Source organism: Ranitomeya variabilis, chromosome 4 (genome assembly GCF_051348905.1).
Source record: "Ranitomeya variabilis isolate aRanVar5 chromosome 4, aRanVar5.hap1, whole genome shotgun sequence".
NCBI lineage: Eukaryota > Metazoa > Chordata > Amphibia > Anura > Dendrobatidae > Ranitomeya > Ranitomeya variabilis.
Window position 1 is genome coordinate 590,737,987 of NC_135235.1, and position 16,667 is coordinate 590,754,653.

A 16,667-nucleotide genomic window follows, 5' to 3' on the forward strand; every position below is an offset into this window, starting at 1 on the left:
GTACCGGGTACCCCTCGGCCCTGCGGCAGTGGGGGCGCTACAGACAGGCAACTTGGAATCTCCTGCCCTCCGGTTTCTGCTGTGGGGCATACAGTCCCACACAGCCTCGGACTCCTAGTGTCCGGTTCCTGTGCTGATTCTGGAGGGAGCACACTCGCAGCTCCACTCCCAGTATCTTTCCTCTCCTTTTCTTCTTCTCCCTTCACAGTCTCACAATCTGACTGACTCTCCTGTCAGGAGCTGCAGCACCTCGTGTCTGCACGGTTCCAGCTCTCCTCTCGACTCTCTTCCTCCACACTCCTCACTCCTCTCTCTGACTGACTCTGTGTCTCTCTCTCTAACAGACTCCCTCAACTCCTCCCCCAGCCAGAATATATATAGGGAAGCTCCCCTGAAACCCGGTCTAGATTTCCCCCTTCTGGCCTGGAGTCAGAACATGTTGCAAGTATGTGTTACCTGTTAAAGGGATTCTCCTCGCTTCCAGGCATGGCATCACCCCCCTTCCCCCCCGAGAGGAAGGCAATACCACTGTGGTACCCAGACTCCTGGGGTGCCACATATCTGGATGGCAAACATTTAAGTGTACCTTCCTGCCTTCTTGCTTTCCAACAATCTACATGTTTCTCTGGCTCTATGAAACCAGAGCTGTCAGTCAAAAAACAAGGAAGGCGGAGATAAAGGGGAAAACAAGTAGGTGAGGAGATGCACTTAACTGATTGGCCACGCCAATATGCACCAAGTGCCTATACTTAGTCCCTTTAACGGTAAGCCATCATAACATCTAGTCAGTATGATATACTGCCTGGAGTAACACTATATGTCCAAGGAAGCAACACCACAGAGCATGTTTAGTGTAGATACCAAATTTGCCAAAGCTTTAGGATTAGTGGTGAGCGAGTGTACTCGTTGCTCGGGTGACCTCCGAGTATTTGACTGCTCGGAGATTTAGTTTTCATCTCGGAAGCTGAATGATTTACAGCTACTAGCCAGGCTGAGCACATGTGGGGTTTCCTGGTTGCTACAGAATTCCCACATGTAATCAAGCAGGCTAATAGCTGTAAATCATTCAGCTGCCCCACGATGAAAACTAAATCTCCGAGCAGTCATAAATACTCGGCGGTCACCCGAGCGTGCTGGGAAAACCCAAGCAACTAGTAAGCTCGCTCATCACTATTTAGGATATATACAGCTGTTTTTGCAGGGGGGTTTTTTTGCATGAAAAATGCATTGTCCAGAAAAACACTCCATACATTACGTACATTTTTATGTGTTTATGATACGTTTTTAATGCAAACAATTGAATGGGTAAAAAATGCAGAAAAGTGTTGAAAGAATTAACATGCTGCGATTTAAAAAAAAAACAAAAAAACAGAAGAAAAGGAAAATGAACTGTGTTTACAAAAATCTCATTTATTTTGCTCTATATAAAAAAAAACGCAGCAAAAGTGCTGTGTGAACATGCCCTTATCCTGATTATGGACACAGCTATCTTTGACTTTTTCACGGCATGTGGCTGTCAGGAGGAAGTGCTGCATATTTTTACAATGTATTGTTTGCAAAGTAAATTTACACAAGGTCTAAAGAAATCACTATAAATTCTTTGACGTATCCAAGAATGACGCAGATTTCACAACTTATTGATTCGGAGAGATTTTTAGAGACAGAGTGTAATAGAACCTTAGAATCCTGAAGTCTGTATCTAAGCCTGTTCTGGGTGATACGGTCTGCTGATGTAGCTAAGCCTGTTATGTGTGAGCTCCAGGAAAGTTTGGTGGCTTCCTGGCACTTGTAGTGATAGTTTTAGGCATTAAAGTTTGTGGAACAATGATGTCTTCTAGTAAAAGTAATTCACATAATGGAATGTATAGCTGTCAGTATGGGAGGATAATGGGGCAGCACCGCATGTTCTCTGCTGAATGTGACCGTTGTCTGGAATCTCCTGAATGTCTTAGTCTTTACGTCTGAAGCATTTCAAATCTTCGAAGAAAATTGCCTCTAATGCAGAGAATTGATCCTTAGGCTGAAATGTTAGGTATGAATTTATAACCTGCAGGTATCATGCTAAATGGAGAGACTGGGTACTGCTACTTTTAAAGGGACAGTACCACTATCACTACGACACTAAAGTTGCACTTATACTGCAAGATATTTGTGAACGAGTGCTGTAAAAAACACTGGTCTCACTATTATCTTACTGTGTAAACAGGGTGCCAATCACCCGATGAACAAAACTCTCCTTCATTGGGTGAAATGACCTTTTGTGCAGCACAAAAAATCTTTGCTCTTGGCGGTGCATCAGCCTGTGTAAAAAAGGCTTGCACTGCTCAGCACCCTAGCAAATTCTGCGCACTGAGTGATCTATACTAGATCGTTCAGTCCACATTGTTAAATTCGGTCTGCCTGTGTAATCATTAATTTAAATGACGGTATATGAAAACGGATAGGATGGGATTTCACCAGCAAAATAGTGAGTGCAGCTCTGGAGTATAATACAGGATGTAACTCAGGATCAGTACAGGATAAGTAATGTAATGTATGTACACAGTGACTCCACCAGCAGAATAGTGAGTGCAGCTCTGGGGTATAATACAGGATGTAAATCAGGATCAGAACAGGATAAGTAATGTAATGTATGTGCACAGTGACTCCACCAGCAGAATAGTGAGTGCAGCTCTGGAGTATAATACAGGATGTAACTCAGGATCAGAACAGGATAAGTAATGTAATGTATGTACACAGTGACTCCACCAGCAGAATAGTGAGTGCAGCTCTGGAGTATAATACAGGATGTAACTCAGGATCAGTACAGGATAAGTAATGTATGTACACAGTGACTCCACCAGCAGAATAGTGAGTGCAGCTCTGGGGTATAATACAGGATGTAAATCAGGATCAGAACAGGATAAGTAATGTCATGTATGTACACAGTGCCTGCACCAGCAGAATAGTGAGTGCAGCTCTGGAGTATAATACAGGATGTAACTCAGGATCAGTACAGAATAAGTAATGTAATGTATGTACACAGTGACTCCACCAGCAGAATAGTGAGTGCAGCTCTGGGGTATAATACAGGATGTAAATCAGGATCAGAACAGGATAAGTAATGTCATGTATGTACACAGTGACTGAACCAGCAGAATGGTGAGTGCAGCTCTGGAGTATAATACAGGATGTAACTCAGGATCAGAACAGGATAAGTAATGTAATGTATGTACACAGTGACTGCCCCAGCAGAATAGTGAGTGCAGCTCTGGAGTATAATACAGGCTGTAACTCAGGATCAGTACAGGATGAGTAATGTAATGTATGTACACAGTGACTCCACCAGCAGAATAGTGATTGCTGCTCTGGAGTATAATACAGGATGTAACTCAGGATCAGTACAGGATAAGTAATGTAATGTATGTACACAGTGACTGCACCAGCAGAATAGTGAGTGCAGCTCTGGATTATAATACAGGATGTAACTCAGGATCAGTACAGGATAAGTAATGTAATGTATGTACACAGTGACTCCACCAGTAGAATAGTAAGTGCAGCTCTGGAGTATAATACAGGATGTAACTCAGGATCAGTACAGGATAAGTAATGTAATGTATGTACACAGTGACTGCACCAGCAGAATAGTGAGTGCAGCTCTGGGGAGTAATACAGGATGTAACTCAGGATCAGTAATGTAATGTATGTACACAGTTACTCCACCAGCAGAATAGTGAGTGCAGCTCTGGAGTATAATACAGGATGTAAGCCAAGATCAGTACAGGATCAGTAATGTAATGTATGTACACAGTGACTCCACCAGCAGAATAGTGAGTGCAGCTCTGGAGTATAATACAGGATGTAAGTCAAGATCCGTACAGGATAAGTAATGTAATGTATGTACACAGTGACTGCACCAGCAGAATAGTGAGTGCAGCTCTGGAGTATAATACAGGATGTAACTCAGGATCAGTACAGAATAAGTAATGTAATGTATGTACACAGTGACTCCACCAGCAGAATAGTGAGTGCAGCTCTGGATTATAATACAGGATGTAACTCAGGATCAGTACAGGATAAGTAATGTAATGTATGTACACAGTGACTCCACCAGCAGAATAGTGAGTGCAGCTCTGGAGTATAATACAGGATGTAACTCAGGATCAGTAATGTAATGTATGTACACAGTGACTCCACCAGCAGAATAGTGAGTGCACCTCTGGAGTATAATACAGGATGTAACTCAGGATCAGTGCAGGATAAGTAATGTAATGTATGTACACAGTGACTCCACCAGCAGAATAGTGAGTGCAGCTCTGGATTATAATACAGGATGTAACTCAGGATCAGTACAGGATAAGTAATGTAATGTATGTACACAGTGACTCCACCAGCAGAATAGTGAGTGCAGCTCTGGAGTATAATACAGGATGTAACTCAGGATCAGTAATGTAATGTATGTACACAGTGACTCCACCAGCAGAATAGTGAGTGCAGCTCTGGAGTATAATACAGGATGTAAGTCAAGATCAGTACAGGATAAGTAATGTAATGTATGTACACAGTGACTGCACCAGCAGAATAGTGAGTGCAGCTCTGGGGAGTAATACAGGATATAACTCAGGATCAGTAATGTAATGTATGTACACAGTGACTCCACCAGCAGAATAGTGAGTGCAGCTCTGGATTATAATACAGGATGTAACTCAGGATCAGTACAGAATAAGTAATGTAATGTATGTACACAGTGACTCCACCAGCAGAATAGTGAGTGCAGCTCTGGATTATAATACAGGATGTAACTCAGGATCAGTACAGGATAAGTAATGTAATGTATGTACACAGTGACTCCATCAGCAGAATAGTGAGTGCAGCTCTGGAGTATAATACAGGATGTAACTCAGGATCAGTAATGTAATGTATGTACACAGTGACTCCACCAGCAGAATAGTGAGTGCAGTTCTGGAGTATAATACAGGATGTAACTCAGGATCAGTACAGGATAAGTAATGTAATGTATGTACACAGTGACTGCACCAGCAGAATAGTGAGTGCAGCTCTGGAGTATAGTACAGGATGTAACTCAGGATCAGTACAGGATCAGTAATGTAATGTATGTACACAGTGACTGCACCAGCAGAATAGTGAGTGCAGCTCTGGAGTATAATACAGGATGTAACTCAGGATCAGTGCAGGATCAGTAATGTAATGTATGTACACAGTGACTGCACCAGCAGAATAGTGAGTGCAGCTCTGGAGTATAATACAGGATGTAACTCAGGGTCAGCACAGGATAAGTAATGCAATGTATGTACACAGTGACTGCACCAGCAGAATAGTGAGTGCAGCTCTGGAGTATAATACAGGATGTAACTCAGGACCAGTACAGGATAAGTAATGTAATGTATGTACACAGTGACTCCTCCAGCAGAATAGTGAGTGCAGCTCTGGAGTATAATACAGGATGTAACTCAGGATCAGTACAGGATAAGTAATGTAATGTATGTACACAGTGACTCCACCAGCAGAATAGTGAGTGCAGCTCTGGAGTATAATACAGGATGTAAGTCAAGATCAGTACAGGATAAGTAATGTAATGTATGTACACAGTGACTGCACCAGCAGAATAGTGAGTGCAGCTCTGGAGTATAGTACAGGATGTAACCCAGGGTCAGCACAGGATAAGTAATGCAATGTATGTACACAGTGACTCCACCAGCAGAATAGTGAGTGCAGCTCTGGAGTATAGTACAGGATGTAACCCAGGGTCAGCACAGGATAAGTAATGCAATGTATGTAAACAGTGACTGCGCCAGCAGAATAGTGAGTGCAGCTCTGGGGAGTAATACAGGATGTAACTCAGGATCAGTAATGTAATGTGTGTACACAGTGACTCCACCAGCAGAATAGTGAGTTCAGCTTTAGGGTGTCATAAAGGATGTAACTTGAGATCAGTATATATTTGTGTGTTTGTGTATATCAGCTGCTAGATATATATAATTAACAAGGTATACTAATGTCATCCTGTGTTCTGTCTATGGAACAAATAGTACAGACTTCACCACAGCATCCTATGTCTACTGTCAGGGAGGAGCTGCTCGGATCACGTCTACTGAGAATTGACTTTTAGCCTAATGTTCTTCGAGGAACAATACAGTAGGTTTTCGTCAATAAGATTAGACACATTTCATTATTTGGGGTATTTGACTATCATTAATCAGTTGCCATGTGGTCGATATTCTCTATTCTATAATGTGCCTATGTGGTATTTTATCCACATGACATTTGACCTGCGGAGTGGATTTTGAAATCTGCAGGATATCAATTTCTATTAGAGATTTGACCTCTCTCAGGGTAGAGAAGTGAAATATGCAACAAAATCTGCGAGTTGTACATGTGGATTTTGCTGCAAATTAGTGACCAATTTATGCATTTTTGTCCCTTCGTTTGCGCTCCCCAATATGTGCACGTCTGTAAGTACTGTATGGAATTTAGGTCAAAAATCACCTCATGGAATTCCATCATTTTATAGCCTCTTGAAGTGTTTCACACTAAAGTGGAGTAAACACTCGAGGGAGACGATGAAGTAACGTGCGGTTCTGAGCGGCCTCATTGTGCAGATTGGGCTCTGTGAGTCTCCTGCTGGGGAGCGACCAAACTTCTTGTCATGTCTCCATGTAATGTTGTCCTTTTGATGCCCTGATGAGACAGTCTATACTTTTACCACTAGGGTGGATTTGCTTTCTCCGATGTGCAGTTGATTTACTGTGGCTTGAGGAATAGAAGCTGTAAAATAGTTTAAAATCAGAAGTTCTATGTTATCAGGGTTATCCTTTCATTGTATCTGTGACATAACGCCTATTCTCTTAGGACAAGTAATTAGAAACCTTCAGGTAGAAAATATTATTAAAGTGATAAAAAAATAAAAATTGACACTGCAGTACCACTCATTGCCACCAGGTGGAAACTCTTACATTACATGCACAGGCCCGAATCATCCGCTTGCGTTCTGTTCTGCACTCCAGTCTTGATGAAGTATGCAGTTGAGTAATATGCACCAAATTCATGAAGGCTTATGAACTTGGATTATTTTTCAGTTGTCGCGTGCCATTGCCAGATATGTTGCTCCAAGTTATGGACTGAAGTACATTTCTGTCGGTGGAGTAAATTATGATGAATTTTACACCTCCTTGTGACCTTGGCAGAGCTGACCAGGACTGGCCCAAAATGGGAAAATTAGGGACTTTTCTTTTTAACCAACAAGTTGCAAAACATTTTGCAACATTTTAAACAGTTTTACCCTGGAATTCTGGGTAAAGATATTTGATGAATTTAATTGGCTCCAACGAATACATATAAGAACATAGAAACAGAAGCACTGCCGTTATTATGTCTTTATTTCTTTAGTAGGGGCGATTAGAGCATGCTTTTGTGGGATGAAAGGGTTAAGTGTGCATTACACAGGTGACAGGTGTGGCAGCTAAATCAGTCACACCTGTCCTCAATGTCACACATCATAGAGCAGCGTCTCCCTCTAGTGGTCAAACTGCTTACTACGCCCACACTGTACACAACTGCGGACAATTGAGCACTAGTACTTACTTCCCGCCAGAAATCAGGGAGAAGTGATGAATTAACTCAAAATTTGACGTAAATTGTGGAGAATCAGGCCATTGTCAGCAGGATATTCAACTTCCATATCCAATTATTTATTGTAGGGTGGAAGGATTAAAATGAATCCTTTTTTCTATTGGGAACTTTGGAAACAAGTTGGGTGACTCCGGCTTAGCTGCATTGCTTGTTGCAGTCTTCTATAGAGTAACATCCCTTATTTATGCCTTTGTGGCTCAGGTCTTCTGGTCTGCCTCACTCCCTTTATATTGCAGCTTAATAAAATACAGCTATGATCAACCACTGCAGTAGTTTCTCATTCACTTACATTCATGGCCGGCCTTAGCCCTGTACAATGTGTGCGTGTGACCAGACTCCAGTGGGGAGCATTGGGTGTAAAGATAACAAGCCAGTTTGAAATTGGCCCCCACAAGATGCATTTACTGCTGTTACCCCCTGCCACTCACGCTGCCCACTAGGGAGAAACAGCAGCAGCGACCCTACCCTGGCTGCTGCTCACTGTTCAGTAGACAGCTCTTCCCAGGTGGAGCAGCCATAACAAAGCCAATCAGTAGTAAGGGTGTCTGTGCCCCCCTGGCTCTACGAAAGGCTCATGTAAGGAGCTGTACTGTGACTGACAACGCTACATCTCCATCACTGATTGAAACTGTTTACTGACGGCAAAGCTGGTATCAAAATAGCGCAACCAACCGCTGCAGCCAGTCACTGAGTTACAGCAGAATCCAGTATATGGCCATATTGTCACATGCGCTGTTAAACATACTAGCAGAATAACATTGGGGATGATTATTTATAAAACTAGATGGTAGCCCGATTCTAACGTATCGGGTATTCTAGAATATGTATGTCGTTTACTCATGAAGATTTCAGAATATTACATTGAATACACAGGATTCGGCCGGCGGGCCACGACCAATTAGGGAAGCGTGGTTCACAGCCCGCACCAATTTGCGGCCGGACTGCGTCTGTCGCTGATTGTTTGCAAGCAATCAGTGAAGACAAGGGCCAGCTCCAGGTTTTTGAGGGCCCTGGGCGAAAGAGTCTCACAGCCCACGTAGCATATAACACAGCCCACGTAGTAAATAGCACAGCCACATAGCTTATAGCACAGCTACATAGTATTTAACACAGCCATGTAGTATATAGCACAGCCATATAGTATATAGCACAGCCCACGCAGTATATAACACAGCCCACGTAGTATATAGCACAGCCCATGCAGTATATAACACAGCCCACATAGTATATAGCACAGCCCACGTAGTAAATAACACAGCCCACGTAGTAAATAACACAGCCACGTAGCATATTGCACAGCCCACGTAGTATATTGCACAGCCCACGTAGTATATTGCACAGCCACGTAGTATATAGCACAGCCACATAGTATATAGCACAGCCCACATGGTATATAACTCAGCCCATGTAGTATATAGCACAGCCCACGTAGTATTTAGCACAGCCCATGTAGTATATAACACAGCTCAAGTAGTATATAGCTGAGACGTAGTATCTAACACAGGCCACGCAGCATATAACACAGCCCATGCAGTATATAACACAGCCCACACAGTATATAACACAGCCCACGTAGTATACAGCACAGCCACGTAGTATATAGCACAGCCCACGCAGTATATAACACAGCCACATAGTATATAACACATCCCACGTAGAATATAACACAGCCCACATAGTATATAACACAGCCCACATAGTATATAACACAGTCCACGTAGTAGATAGCACAGAGATGTAGTATATACTACAGGCCACGCAGTATATACCACAGGCCACGCAGTATATAACACAGCTCACGTAGTATATAACACAGCCCAGATAGTATATAGCACAGCCCACGTAGTATATAACACAGCCCATATAGTGTATAACACAGCCACGTAATATATTGCCCAGCCACGTAGTTTATTGCACAGCCCATGTAGTATATTGCACAGCACATGTAGTATATAGCACAGAGACGTTGTATATAACACAGCCCATGCAGTAAATAACACAGCCCATGCAGTATATAACAAAGCCCACGTAGTATCAAACACAGCCCACGTAGTATATAGCAATGTGGGCACCATATCCCTGTTAAAAAAAGAATTAAAATAAAAAACTAGTTATATACTCACCTTCCGGTGGCCCCCGGATCCAGCCCAGGCGTTTAGCGATTCTCCTCACAACGCTCCGGTCCTAAGAATGCATTGCGGCAACCGCTACGTCATTTCCGGTCATTGCCGCAATGCATTCTTGGGACCGGAGAGTCGTGAGGAGCAGGGAAGTCGCCGGAAGGTGAAAATATAATGATTTTGTATTATTTTTAACATTAGATCTTTTTACTATTGATGCTGAATAGGCAGCATCAATAGTAAAAAGTTGGTAACACAGGGTTAATAGCAGCGTTAACAGACTGCGTTACACCGCGTTATGCCGCGGTGTAACACAGTCCATTTAACGGACTGCTAAACCGCAATGGGGCACTGACTGGAGATGAGTAGGGAAGGGCGAATTCACGGCCGGACTGTGCCCATCGCTGATTTGTCGCGGCCGGCCGCGACCAATCAGTAACGTGGGATTTCTGTGACAGACGGAAGTGACCCTTAGACGATTATATAGATAGATAGAAGCTTAGTAGCGGCAATAATATGGATGCAAATAGAGGACATTGCCTCAGACTTCAAAATTACAGTGCCACACCACGTCAGGAAGAGAAACAGCATAAAATCCTGCTCTGTGCACTGTATGGCACTATTTATCTGGGCACCATGGGGCACATTGTACTCGGGTGCTGCCACAGTAATAAGTTGGAGCCTGTGTTCATTCCTGACACTATACTCCTGGAAGGAGATGGTAATCTTCCACTTGCCAGTAATGTGTCCATTTGGTAACATGAAAACTCCATTAGCCTTCAGAACAGCAATATTTCTTACAGCTGAGGGTTTGTTACAATTCTATCCAGTCTAGACAATGCTCTGTGAGTTAAATAAAATGACAGCACAATTTTCTCTCCTGTCCTGATGGTTTGTTACAATGTATCAGTGCTGATAACATATTAGGTCTCTCTTGTACTGTGCAGCCAGTCTTGATGAGAGTTGTAGTTGTGTAATGGCTGGAGAAGCACAAGTTGCATCCTGCCATAATACACTCATAGACGGGTTTCCAGTGCTGGAGTTTTCAGATCCATAAGCAATCTAGTTGGGCTTCCTTCTCTTATTACACTTCGGAGCTCCTGAATAAACCATGTGTTGGCAGCAGGGGGAGACATTGAGCACAGAAGAAAGCTCCGCCCACTGTACAGGGAATCCGAAACTGGTCCTTCAGCCAGAAATACATGGATTTTAACTAAACCCCTTTTATATCATACTAGCTGAAGAGCCCGGCGTTGCCTGGGCATAGAAAATATCTGTGGTTAGTTATAGCACCTCACTTGTCTTATTTTCCCATCATGCCTCTCATTTTCCCCCTCACTCCTCTCATTCCCCCCTCCTAACACTTGTCATTTCGACCTCACATCTGTCATTTTCTGATCACTCCACTATTTTCCCTCACTCCTCTCATTTTGCACTCACACCTTTTCATTTTCACCTCACACCCTTCATTTTCACCTCACACCTCTCATTTTCCCCTCAGTATACACTGTGTTCCAAGTTATTATGCAAATTGGATTAAAGTGTCAAAAGGATTTAATTATTTTGTTTTTCAAATAAACTCACAGATGGCATTGTGTCTCAGGGCTCAATGGATCACTGAAATCAATCTTAAACACATGTGATAATTAGTTTTCCAGGTGATTCTAATTAAAGGAAAACTACTTAAAAATGATGTTCCACAATTATATGCAGGCCACAGTTTTCAAGTAACATGGGAAAGAAAAAGGATCTCTCTGCTGCTGAAAAGCATCAAATAGTGCAATGCCTTGGTCAAGGGATGAAAACATTAGATATTTCTTGAAAATTTAAGTGTGATCATCTTACTGTTAAGAGATTTGTGGCTGAATCTGAGCACAGTCATGTTCGTGCTGATAAAGGCATAATGAGGAAGGTTTCTGCCAGGCAAGTTCATCGGATAAAGAGAGCAACTGCTATAAAGCCATTACAAACCAGCAAACAGATATTTGAAGCTGCTGGTGCCTCTGGAGTCCCTCAAACCTCAAGGTGTAGGATCCTTCAAAGGCTTGCTTTGGTTCATAAACCTACTATTTGGCCACCCCTAAACAGTGTTCACAAGCAGAAACGGTTGTAGTGGGCCCAGACATACATGAAGACTAATTTTCAAACAGTCTTGTTTACTGATGAGTGTCGAGCAACCCTGGATGGTCCAGATGGATGGAGTAGTGGATGGTTGGTGGATGGCCACCATGTCCCAACAAGGCTGCAACGTCAGCAAGGATGTGGAGGAGTCATGTTTTGGGACGGAATCATGGGGAAACAGCTGGTAGGGCCCTTTAAAGTTCCTGAAGGTGTGAATATGATCTCTGCAAAGTATATAGAGTTTCTGACTGACAACTTTCTTCCATGGTATAAAAAGCAGAAACGTGCCTTCAGGAGCAAAATCTTCTTCATGCATGACAATGCACCATCTCATGCTGCAAAGAACACCTCTGAGTCATTGGCTGCTATGGGCATAAAAGGAGATAAACTCATGGTGTGGCCACCATCTTCCCCTGTCCTCAACCCTATAGAGAACCTTTGGAGTATCATCAAGCAAAAGATCTATGAGGGTGGGAGGCAGTTCACATCAAAACAGCAGCTCTGGAAGGCTATTCTGACTTCATGCAAAGAAATACAAGCAGAAACTCTCCAAAAACTCACAAGCTCAATGGATGCAAGAATTGTGAAGGTGATTATCAAAGAAAGGTTCCTATGTTAACATGTAACTTGGCCTGTTAGGATGTTTTGGAGTTAAATAGCTTTTTTGTTCAGTGAATGTGACCTCTTAATGCTGCAAATTCCACAAATGAGCATTTTCAGTTCTTTAAAACATCAAATGTCTAGAAATTCTACTGTGCCTAATAATTTGGAACAGTGCATTTTGAGTTTGTATTCATTTTGGAGATTATACTGTTATTATTGGGAGGTTTCTTCAATAAAATTCAATGTATTCTCTAAAGGGTGATGACTTTTAGTAGACTGACTGTCATTTGGACCGACCATTTAGGAAAATCCGAGAAAAATATCATTTGCATAATAATTAGGAACATGGTGTATACATTAGGGTGTTTCATTTTGTATGGTAAAAATTAAAATGTCAAATTTTTTAAGACTTTGCTTACGCCCCGAGTCTCACTAATGTAAAAAGTATATATGCCAAATTTCAAGATGATCGAACAATATTTAGAGGTTGCACACTTTTATCAGTTTAATAAAAGTGCGCAAAAAACAGATTTTCAATGTTAAGTATTTTTTATTAGAAATTCAAACAGTTAAAAACTTAGGATAATAGTGACAATAAACAGTAACATTGATAGGCAGTATCATGCGTATTAAATGATTTACACTAAAGATGCAACTCCTTCTTTTGTTCGCTTGGTGACGGCTTTTCTATGACACTCGACAACTCTTAACAAGAATTGTTTCTGTTGTTCATCTGTGATCGAATTACTAAACTTCTTTATCAGAGCAATGCCCCTTTCAGCGGTGTCATTCACCACCTGAAGAGCATTGACGTAGCTTCTTAGTGTATTACTGCAATATTCTTCTATGTTGTGGATCCCAAACAATTCAAAGAATGTCTTTGTTTTACTTGTAACAAAATCGCTGAGGTCTTTTCCTTCAAAAACAAGTTTTTTACCTTCCAAGCATTTCAGTTCCTTTTTCTTTGCAGGTTTCATTCTTAAATTTTCAAACATCTTATCCTTGTCAGCCTGACCGATATGTTCATCCAAAAATGCCAATCCTATGTTAGTTTCTGACAGATACCAAATGTGACTCTTAGCCACTGTGAGGGCACTTTCTCTGACATCTTTATCTGGATAATATTGCAAAAGCTGTAGCATCTCCAAATCCTTCCTTGGAGCCCATCGACTTACAACTGCCTAGTGCCAAAAGCGGACATATATTAGACAGACAAAACGTGCTACAATATGCAGCAATATCAAATAGCTCAACAAGATCACCTTTCCAAATCTGCCGCTTCATATTTGTTTTGTCAGTGCTTCTTGATTTCTCTTTACCCAGATGTTGATATTCCTTGTATAACTTCTGTATACGAGTTTGGATATTCTCCTCTGTCATGACAGGGATACTTGCTTTCTTCCACACTTCCTGTAGTTTAATACTTGTGGATTTAGCAGCACACGAGAGTGTTTCTTTAATTTCCTTGTGATGGTAAATAAAAACTAAAAGCACTTGTTCCTCGGAAGGGAGTCGAGCTCCCAAAAATTCACCACCAGGCACCTTTTCAAGTAACCAAATTCCCTTTCTAGTACTCATTTTCAGTTTAACTACCTGCAAAACATAATAGAAACACAACATACACATTAGTGTGATGTCGATGATACATTTTCATGAATTTCAGTGCTTTCAGATAAAAGTGATCAAAGTGTGCAACCCCTAAATATTAATCGATTTTGCTAATATTTTTTACATGGATCTTTTAGATAACTTAGACGAAGGATTCAAGCAAAGTCATATGAAAATCATAACTTTGGAAAAATGAAACACCCTAATATACATGTTTGCCATCTCCCTTATATATAGTATACACCTGTATGTCATGTCCTGTATATAGTATATACCTGTATGTCATCTCCCCTGTAAATAATATATACCTGCTGTATGTCATCTCCTCCTGTATATTGTATATACCTATGTGTCATCTCCTTCTGTATATAGTATATACCTGTATGTCATCTCTTCTGTATATACTATATACATGTATGTCTCTCTTCTGTATATACTATATACCTGTATGTCATCTCCTATATATAGTATATACCTGTATGTCATCTCTTCCTGTATATAGTATATACCTGTGTGTCATCTGCTCCTGTATATAGTATATACCTGTGTGTCATCTCCTCCTGTATATAGTATGTACCTGTATGTAATCTCCTCCTGTATATAGTATATATTAGCTCACACATACACATAATAGACAGGTCATGTGACTGACAGCTGCCGTATTTCCTATATGGTACAGTTGTTGCTCTTGTAGTTTGTCTGCTTATTAATCAGATTTTTATTTTTGAAGGATAATACCAGACAGTGTGTGTTTTAGGGCGAGTTTCATGTGTGTGTTGAGTTGCGTGTGGCGACATGCATTGTAGTGTCTTTTGTGTGATGAGTTTTGTGTGACAACATGCATGTAGCAACTTTTTGTGTGTCGAGTTGCATGTGACAGGTTAGTGTAGCAAGTTGTGTGCAGCAAGTTTTGCTCATGGTGAGTTTTGCGCGTGGCGAGTTTTATGTGGTGCGTTTTGAGTATGTGCAAGTTTTGTGTGAGGCAACTTTTGCATGTGTTGCAACTTTTGTGCATGTGGCAATTTTTCCGCTTGTGCAAGTTTTGCGTGTGCCGAGTTTTCCATGAGGTGAGTTTTGCACGTGTGGCGAGTTTTGCGGAGCCTAGTTTTGCATGTGGCGAGTTTTGCGCGTGGCGAGTTTTGAGTGGTGACTTTTGTGTTTTGACTTTTATGTGGCAAGGTTGGTGTATGTGTGGTGAAATGTGTGTTGAGAGTGGTATATGTGTTCAAGCACATGGTAGTGTGTGGCGCATTTTGTGTGTGTGTGTTCATATCCTGTGTGTGGTGAGTATCCCATGTCGGGGCCCCACCTTAGCAACTGTATGGTATATACTCTTTGGCGCCATCTCTCTGACTCTTTAAGTCCCCCTTGTTCACATCTGGCAGCTGTCAATTTGCCTCCAACACTTTTCCTTTCACTTTTTCCCCATTATGTAGATAGGGGCAAAATTGTTTGGTGAATTGGAACGCGCGGGGTTAAAATTTTGCCTCACAACATAGCCTATGACGCCCTCAGGGTCCAGACGTGTGACTGTGCAAAATTTTGTGGCTGTAGCTGCGACGGAGCAGATGCCAATCCCGGACATACACACACACACACACACACACACACACACACACACACACACACACACACACACACACACACACACACACACACACACACACACACACACACACACATTCAGCTTTATATATTACATTTGCATTATGTCACTCATCATTAATCTCTGCATCCACCCTGATCTTATCAACGGTGATCGGAGTTCCCCTTTAATTCCTTTTTTATTATTATCACTATTTTCCTTTAAAAATACTACATAAGTTTATTAACGTCATGAAGGCGTATAGGATGTTGCTCTCGGCTGCATCGATCAGCCCTGACTCTCAGCATTTTCCATTTTGCGCTTGCTGATTTTTTTTGTCCATCACCGGTCGGATACATAAAAAGCCAAGATACAATTGATATTCTTGGCTCATACTGTGAAGAAAAAAAACAGAATGTAATTCCTGCCAAGTGGAGTTTGAAGATTGGGCAGTCAGCAAACATGGTGGACGTGAGCCCCTCCAGATCTCCGAAGGCTTTATATGGAGGGAGCATCAAATATGGATGAGGCAATAAGAGCCGGGCTATTGGCTTCAGCAAAGACGGTGTCATGTCCGGCCTCAGGAGCCTCCAACATGCCAGGTATTGGGGGAGGTGCTAGGAAAGTTTGGGGTTTTAACTTTTGGATTTTTTTGTTTAAGTATTTTGAGCCACATTAATGCAACGTCTGTGAGTAAGCAACAGATCAAACAATGCGACGTCTGATAATCAAGTTCTGCAACATTCATATTTTAACATCTATTCTTAATATCAGTGAATAGAATTTACTTTTACACCCAAAGGTCAAAAACATGTTCAGACCGAACACTTCTTATATCTGAAAATTTGCTGCAATGTATCTGTGCATTTTCTTTTAAGGATCTCTGCTTCCTGTCAATGAATATACCTTTGTTGTTTATATCCGAAATCTGTACGGACCTAAAACTTCTCACAGTTGAAGGGTTGTTACAATGTATCCACGCAAGGACAGGTTATCTTCCC

The 16,667-nt window shown here is 41.7% G+C and overlaps 1 protein-coding gene across 2 annotated transcripts in view; it reads left to right on the top strand.

The window, feature by feature from the left end:
* Positions 1-16,667, top strand: part of LOC143765946 (formin-H-like) — a 196,275-nt gene that overhangs the window by 23,215 nt on the left and 156,393 nt on the right. The window lies entirely within an intron of this gene.